This window comes from Rattus norvegicus, chromosome 14 (assembly GCF_036323735.1).
Source record: "Rattus norvegicus strain BN/NHsdMcwi chromosome 14, GRCr8, whole genome shotgun sequence".
Classification (NCBI taxonomy): domain Eukaryota; kingdom Metazoa; phylum Chordata; class Mammalia; order Rodentia; family Muridae; genus Rattus; species Rattus norvegicus.
Genome location: NC_086032.1, coordinates 79390387 through 79399157, shown reverse-complemented (window position 1 = coordinate 79399157; position 8771 = coordinate 79390387). Strand labels below are relative to the sequence as shown.

The following is an 8771-nucleotide window of genomic DNA, read 5'->3' as shown; positions in this document are numbered from 1 at the left end:
CGCTGGAATTCTGAAGAAGCGGTTCTGATACTGGGCAGGAGGAGTGCCGCAGCAACAGAGTAGATGAACTTGCTGGTGAGAGTGAGAGCCAGCAGGCAAAAAGCAAAGTTTCCTTCTGTTTCCTTTTGTCTGGGAGGCAGGCTCTATCAGAGGAGCTTTTCCTGCTTCCACTGATCTGAACAAGAAAATCTTTCATGGGAGTGACCAGAGGCTTGCACTTTAGTTGTTTATAGATGTAGTGAGGCTGGTAATGGAGATTCACAGTAACTAACAGGCCTTATCAGAAGTGATTTTGCAAATCTAAAGTCACAGAGGTTAGCTTCTCCTCTGTCTTCTAAGAGTTCGATTGGTCTGGTTTGTACCCATGGATCTGTGCCACCAGGAGGTGATTTCTGTATATGTGAGAACCTTGTCCTTGCCACAGTTGTCAGAAAAGTGGTTTCTTCTCAACGAATCATTGTGGCATGCTAATTAAGAAGCGAGTGACAACATGTACAAGGGGTCCTTTCCTTCTCAGGGTCTCATGTCCTTCAGCCTGACCTTGGACTCACTAGGTGACCAAGGCTGGCCTGTAATGCCCGATCCTCCTGCCTCGTTCCCAGGAGTGTTTTGATTATGGTGTATAGTCCATGCCTTGTATATGATACATATTCATATGATTTATATATATATATGATATATATCATATATATGCTTATTTTATGTGTGTTTACCTGCATTATATATAATATTATATATATATATTCCTGTGGGTGCAATGCCTACAGAAAACGTGGCATCCTCTGGAACTGGAGCTGTGAGCTGTTATGTGGGGGCTGAGAATCAAACCTAGGTCCTCTCCTAGAGCAGCCAGGGATCTTAACCACTGAGCCATCTCTCCAGCCCCATAAATATATTTTTAAAAAAGAAATATGGGGGCACTAGTTACTATTCTTGTTGCTGTGACAAAATACTTGACAGAAATGACTTAAGGAAACTTTGTTTTAGCCCAATGCGTGTACATGTATGCATAGGCACACACACACGTGCACATGTGTGTATGTATGTGTGAGTATGTATGTATGTGTGCGCGCGCGCGCGTGTGTGTGTGTGTGTGTATACAGCCAGAGGGCATCTTGTCAGGGTCAGCCCTCACTTAACATGCATGTAGATCAATTTCTGTGCATAAGCCTTGATGGCTAGCATTTCTACCTGCTGGACTGTGTTGCACCCACCCCCCCCCCCTTAAACTTTTTAAAAATTCTGTTTTATCCATTTATCCTCTGGGGCAGAGACTTATTCATGTCATCACATGCATGTAGTGGGGAGTGTCATAGAACAAACTGGGAGAGTTGATTCTTGCCCTCCACTATATGGGGCCCCTGGAATTGAACCCAGGTCTTCAAGCTTGACAGCAAGAGCCGTTAGGGCTTAGCCATCTTGCCAGCCCTTCCCCCGCAGCCCATGGGATGATGTTCTCATGTTTAACTTGGGTCTTCTGTCAGTTAAAGCTTTCTGGAAATAACCTCAGCTACACACAGATAAGTTTATAGTCACGTTGTAAGGTTTGACCATCCCAGAAGGTGAAGGCTTCTGTGTTGATTGGCTTGCCTGAGGCTGTTCATGTGCTGCCTTACCCATTTAGATGGGCACAGCCCCCATTGCTCATGTTTGAGAATTGCTTGTTAGTTGTTGGTCTTATCTGCCAGCCATCGGTTATTGGCTGGTTTTGCCAGAAGGCTGATTAAGTCAGGTAGCTCATTTTGACCTTGAAGGTGTTCCAAATGCTATTAATTAAATTAATCGCTCTTCTCACAGGTGCCAACATTTGGTTATCTGTCTAGAGCAGTGGTTCTCAACCTTCCAAATGCTATGACCCTTTAATACAGTTTCTCAGGTTGTGGTGACCCCCAACCATAACCTTATTTTCATAACTGTAATTTTGCTACTGCTATGAGTCATAATGTAAATATCTCTGTTTTCCGGTTATCTTAGGAGACCCTTGTGAAAGGGTTGTTTTGATTCCCAAAGGGTTTGAGACCCACAGGTTGAGAACCATTGGTCTATAGTATGGTCTTGAATATCTTAAACTGGGGAAGGATTGTGCGATGGTTTGTATGTGTGGCACTAGGAGGTGTGGCCTTGTTGGAGTAGGTGTATCCCTGTGGGTGTGGGCTTAAGACCCTCATCCTAGCTGCCTGGCAGTCAGTCTTCCAGTAGCAGCCTTCAGATGAAGAGGTAGGACTTTCAGCTCTGCCTGCACCATGACTGTCTGGACGCTGCCATGCTCCCACCTTGATGATAATGGACTGAACCTCTGAACCTGTAAACCAGCCCCAATTAAATGTGGTCCTTTATAAGACTTGCCTTGGTCATGGTGTCTGCTCGCAGCAGTATAACTCTAAGTCAGACTGTTAGAAGCCATTCTTACTCCCAGTGCAGTCAGTTATAATTGTCAGCATTAGAAGCATTGTGTTAGAAGCAAGAATTTGTAGCAAGCAACAGTGCCTGGTCCTGTTTCCCCAAGGGAAAAAAGTCTCTTCCTACTGGTCCCTGTCACTGGCCTTGCTTCTTAGAGCCTTCTGGCCTCTCACAAGTCATGTGGCTGTCTCAAACCCAGTATAAGGCATTTGTGTCTCTGCCCTCCATGGTGGTAGCTTCATTGTTTGTTTAAATGTTTAATTTTGCATGTGTGGTTGCATGTATGTCTATGTGCCGCATGTGTGCAGGAACCCAAGGAGGTCCAGAGTTTTAGACCCCCTGGAACTGGAGACACGTATAAGCCAATATGTGGGTGCTGGTAACCCAATCTGTATCCTCTGCTAGAGCAGTGAGCACTTTTAAACACTGGGCTGTGGCTCCAGCTCTGGCTTCATTCTTCTAACCCTTACATTCCCTTTTACTTGGAGTCCTTTTCCACTGTAGCATATGTGGGTAACTGGTAGTTTCCCTCATGGTCCTTTTCTGCTTACTGCCTCTGGGCTAACTCTCATGTGTATATTCCTTTAGTCCCTCTGGTTTGCGATGGGTGCCGATGTCCCCTCTGTATCCTGATCAGAATCTGGACTTTCTCTTTCCTGGGAGCAGATGGTGGACGTTTTCCAGTCCCGTCATTCTTTATAAGGACATAGTTTTTGCCCCTGGAGTTTTTGTCTGTTGTCCTTCTGTTGCTTTGAGCCCTTGCTCCCAGTTTTGTGTGTGTGCAGGAGCCTTGGATTTAGTGGCTCATGTTTCTGTGGGGACAACCTGTGGCGTAGAGCTGGGGAAGGTCTCGTAGGACTTCTTGGTTGTCAGAGTGAGTGCCCAGCCATTCTTTTTTTTTTTTTTTTAATTAACTTGAGTATTTCTTATATACATTTCGAGTGTTATTCCCTTTCCCGGTTTCCGGGCAAATATCCCCCTCCCCCCTCCCCCTTCCTTATGGGTAATCCCCTCCCAACCCTCCCCCCATTGCCGCCCTCCCCCCCATAGTCTAGTTCACTGGGGGTTCAGTCTTAGCAGGACCCAGGGCTTCCCCTTCCACTGGTGCTCTTACTAGGATATTCATTGCTACCTATGGGGTCAGAGTCCAGGGTCAGTCCATGTATAGTCTTTAGGTAGTGGCTTAGTCCCTGGAAGCTCTGGTTGCTTGACATTGTTGTACATATGGGGTCTCAAGCCCCTTCAAGCTCTTCCATTTCTTTCTCTGATTCCTTCAACGGGGGACCTATTCTCAGTTCAGTGGTTTGCTGCTGGCATTCGCCTCTGTATTTGCTGTATTCTGGCTGTGTCTCTCAGGAGCGATCTACATCCGGCTCCTGTCGGTCTGCACTTCTTTGCTTCATCCATCTTGTCTAATTGGGTGGCTGTATGTGTATGGGCCACATGTGGGGCAGGCTCTGAATGGGTGTTCCTTCAGTCTCTGTTTTAATCTTTGCCTCTCCCTTCCCTGCCAAGGGTATTCTTTTTCCTCATTTAAAGAAGGAGTGAAGCATTCACATTTTGATCATCTGTCTTGAGTTTCGTTTGTTCTAGGGATCTAGGGTAATTCAAGCATTTGGGCTAATAGCCACTTATCAATGAGTGCATACCATATATGTCTTTCTGTGATTGGGTTAGCTCACTCAGGATGATATTTTCCAGTTCCAACCATTTGCCTACGAATTTCATAAACTCGTTGTTTTTGATAGCTAAGTAATATTCCATTGTGTAGATGTACCACATTTTCTGTATCCATTCCTCTGTTGAAGGGCATCTGGGTTCTTTCCAGTTTCTGGCTATTATAAATAAGGCTGCAATGAACACAGTGGAGCACGTGTCTCTTTTATATGTTGAGGCATCTTTTGGGTATATGCCCAAGAGAGGTATAGATGGATCCTCAGGCAGTTCAATGTCCAATTTTCTGAGGAACCTCCAGACTGATTTCCAGAATGGTTGTACCAGTCTGCAATCCCACCAACAATGGAGGAGTGTTCCTCTTTCTCCACATCCTCGCCAGCATCTGCTGTCACCTGAGTTTTTGATCTTAGCCATTCTCACTGGTGTGAGGTGAAATCTCAGGGTTGTTTTGATTTGCATTTCCCTTATGACTAAAGATGTTGAACATTTCTTTAGGTGTTTCTCAGCCATTTGGCATTCCTCAGCTGTGAATTCTTTGTTTAGCTCTGAACCCCATTTTTTAATAGGGTTATTTGTTTCCCTGCGGTCTAACTTCTTGAGTTCTTTGTATATTTTGGATATAAGGCCTCTATCTGTTGTAGGATTGGTAAAGATCTTTTCCCAATCTGTTGGTTGCCGTTTTGTCCTAACCACAGTGTCCTTTGCCTTACAGAAGCTTTGCAGTTTTATGAGATCCCATTTGTCGATTCTTGATCTTAGAGCGTAAGCCATTGGTGTTTTGTTCAGGAAATTTTTTCCAGTGCCCATGTGGTCCAGATGCTTCCCTAGTTTTTCTTCTATTAGTTTGAGTGTGTCTGGTTTGATGTGGAGGTCCTTGATCCACTTGGACTTAAGCTTTGTACAGGGTGATAAGCATGGATCGATCTGCATTCTTCTACATATTGACCTCCAGTTGAACCAGCACCATTTGCTGAAAATGCTATCTTTTTTCCATTGGATGGTTTTGGCTCCTTTGTCAAAAATCAAGTGACCATAGGTGTGTGGGTTCATTTCTGGGTCTTCAATTCTATTCCATTGGTCTATCTGTCTGTCTCTGTACCAATACCATGCAGTTTTTATCACTATTGCTCTGTAATACTGCTTGAGTTCAGGGATAGTGATTCCCCCTGAAGTCCTTTTATTGTTGAGGATAGCTTTAGCTATCCTGGGTTTTTTGTTATTCCAGATGAATTTGCAAATTGTTCTGTCTAACTCTTTGAAGAATTGGATTGGTATTTTGATGGGGATTGCATTGAATCTGTAGATTGCTTTTGGTAAAATGGCCATTTTTACTATATTAATCCTGCCAATCCATGAGCATGGGAGATCTTTCTATCTTCTGAGGTCTTCTTCAATTTCTTTCCTCAGTGTCTTGAAGTTCTTATTGTACAGATCTTTTACTTGCTTGGTTAAAGTCACACCGAGGTACTTTATATTATTTGGGTCTATTATGAAGGGTGTCGTCTCCCTAATTTCTTTCTCGGCTTGTTTCTCTTTTGTATAGAGGAAGGCAACTGATTTATTTGAGTTAATTTTATACCCAGCCACTTTGCTGAAGTTGTTTATCAGCTTTAGTAGTTCTCTGGTGGAACTTTTGGGATCACTTAAATATACTATCATATCATCTGCAAATAGTGATATTTTGACCTCTTCTTTTCCGATCTGTATCCCCTTGATCTCCTTTTGTTGTCTGATTGCTCTGGCTAGAACTTCAAGAACTATATTGAATAAGTAGGGAGAGAGTGGGCAGCCTTGTCTAGTCCCTGATTTTAGTGGGATTGCTTCAAGTTTCTCTCCATTTAGTTTAATGTTAGCAACTGGTTTGCTGTATATGGCTTTTACTATGTTTAGGTATGGGCCTTGAATTCCTATTCTTTCCAGGACTTTTATCATGAAGGGGTGTTGAATTTTGTCAAATGCTTTCTCAGCATCTAATGAAATGATCATGTGGTTCTGTTCTTTCAGTTTGTTTATATAATGGATCACGTTGATGGTTTTCCGTATATTAAACCATCCCTGCATGCCTGGGATGAAGCCTACTTGATCATGGTGGATGATTGTTTTGATGTGCTCTTGGATTCGGTTTGCCAGAATTTTGTTGAGTATTTTTGCGTCGATATTCATAAGGGAAATTGGTCTGAAGTTCTCTTTCTTTGTTGTGTCTTTGTGTGGTTTAGGTATAAGAGTAATTGTGGCTTCGTAGAAGGTATTCGGTAGTGATCCATCTGTTTCAATTTTGTGGAATAGTTTGGATAATATTGGTATGAGGTCTTCTATGAAGGTTTGATAGAATTCTGCACTAAACCCGTCTGGACCTGGGCTCTTTTTGGTTGGGAGACCTTTAATGACTGCTTCTATTTCCTTAGGAGTTATGGGGTTGTTTAACTGGTTTATCTGTTCCTGATTTAACTTCGATACCTGGTATCTGTCTAGGAAATTGTCCATTTCCTGAAGATTTTCAAGTTTTGTTGAATATAGGTTTTTATAGTAAGATCTGATGATTTTTTGAATTTCCTCTGAATCTGTAGTTATGTCTCTCTTTTCGTTTCTGATTTTGTTAATTTGGACGCACTCTCTGTGTCCTCTCGTTAGTCTGGCTAAGGGTTTATCTATCTTGTTGATTTTCTCAGAGAACCAACTTTTGGTTCTGTTGATTCTTTCTATGGTCCTTTTTGTTTCTACTTGGTTGATTTCAGCTCTGAGTTTGATTATTTCCTGCCTTCTACTCCTCCTGCGTGTATTTGCTTCTTTTTGTTCTAGAGCTTTTAGGTGTGCTGTCAAGCTGCTGACATATGCTCTTTCCTGTTTCTTTCTGCAGGCACTCAGCGCTATGAGTTTTCCTCTTAGCACAGCTTTCATTGTGTCCCATAAGTTTGGGTATGTTGTACCTTCATTTTCATTAAATTCTAAAAAGTTTTTAATTTCTTTCTTTATTTCTTCCTTGATCAGATTATCATTGAGTAGAGCATTGTTCAATTTCCACGTATATGTGGGCATTCTTCCCTTATTGTTATTGAAGACCAGTTTTAGGCCGTGGTGGTCCGATAGCATGCATGGGATTATTTCTATCTTTCTGTACCTGTTGAGGCCCATTTTTTGACCAATTATATGGTCAATTTTGGAGAAAGTACCATGAGGAGCTGAGAAGAAGGTATATCCTTTTGCTTTAGGATAGAATGTTCTATAAATATCCGTTAAGTCCATTTGGCTCATGACTTCTCTTAGTCTGTCGACATCACTGTTTAATTTCTGTTTCCATTATCTGTCCATTGATGAGAGTGGGGTGTTGAAATCTCCCACTATTATTGTGTGAGGTACAATGTGTGTTTTGAGCTTTAGTAAGGTTTCTCTTACGTATGTAGGTGCCCTTGTATTTGGGGCATAGATATTTAGGATTGAGAGTTCATCTTGGTGGATTTTTCCTTTGATGAATATGAAGTGTCCTTCCTTATCTTTTTTGATGACTTTTAGTTGAAAATTGATTTTATTTGATATTAGAATGGCTACTCCAGCTTGCTTCTTCTGACCATTTGCTTGGAAAGTTGTTTTCCAGCCTTTCACTCTGAGGTAGTGTCTGTCTTTGTCTCTGAGGTGTGTTTCCTGTAGGCAGCAGAATGCAGGGTCCTCGTTGTGTATCCAGTTTGTTAATCTATTTCTTTTTATTGGGGAGTTGAGGCCATTGATGTTGAGAGATATTAAGGAATAGTGATTATTGCTTCCCGTTATATTCATATTTGGATGTGAGGTTATGTTTGTGTGCTTTCACTCTCTTTGTTTTGTTGCCAAGACGATTAGTTTCTTGCTTCTTCTAGGGTATAGCTTGCCTCCTTATGTTGGGCTTTACCATTTATTATCCTTTGTAGTGCTGGATTTGTAGAAAGATATTGTGTAAATTTGGTTTTGTCATGGAATATCTTGGTTTCTCCATCTATGTTAATTGAGAGTTTTGCAGGATACAGTAACCTGGGCTGGCATTTGTGTTCTCTTAGGGTCTGTTTGACATCAGTCCAGGATCTTCTGGCCTTCATAGTTTCTGGCGAGAAGTCTGGTGTGATTCTGATAGGTCTGCCTTTATATGTTACTTGACCTTTTTCCCTTACTGCTTTTAATATTCTTTCTTTATTTTGTGCGTTTGGTGTTTTGACAATTATGTGACGGGAGGTGTTTCTTTTCTGGTCCAATCTATTTGGAGTTCTGTAGGCTTCTTGTATGTCTATGGGTATCTCTTTTTTTAGGTTAGGGAAGTTTTCTTCTATGATTTTGTTGAAGATATTTACTGGTCCTTTGAGCTGGGAGTCTTCACTCTCTTCTATACCTATTATCTTTAGGTTTGATCTTCTCATTGAGTCCTGGATTTCCTGTATGTTTTGGACCAGTAGCTTTTTCCGCTTTACATTATCTTTGACAGTTGAGTCAATGATTTCTATGGAATCTTCTGCTCCTGAGATTCTCTCTTCCATCTCTTGTATTCTGTTGGTGAAGCTTGTATCTACAGCTCCTTGTCTCTTCTTTTGGTTTTCTATATCCAGGGTTGTTTCCATGTGTTCTTTCTTGATTGCTTCTATTTCCATTTTTAATTCCTTCAACTGTTTGATTGTGTTTTCCTGGAATTCTTTCAGGGATTTCTGCGATTCTTTCAGGCATTTTTGCGATTC

The 8771-nt window shown here is 41.8% G+C and overlaps 1 protein-coding gene across 6 annotated transcripts in view; it reads left to right on the top strand.

The window, feature by feature from the left end:
* Positions 1–8771, top strand: part of Acox3 (acyl-CoA oxidase 3, pristanoyl) — a 46557-nt gene that overhangs the window by 6003 nt on the left and 31783 nt on the right. The window lies entirely within an intron of this gene.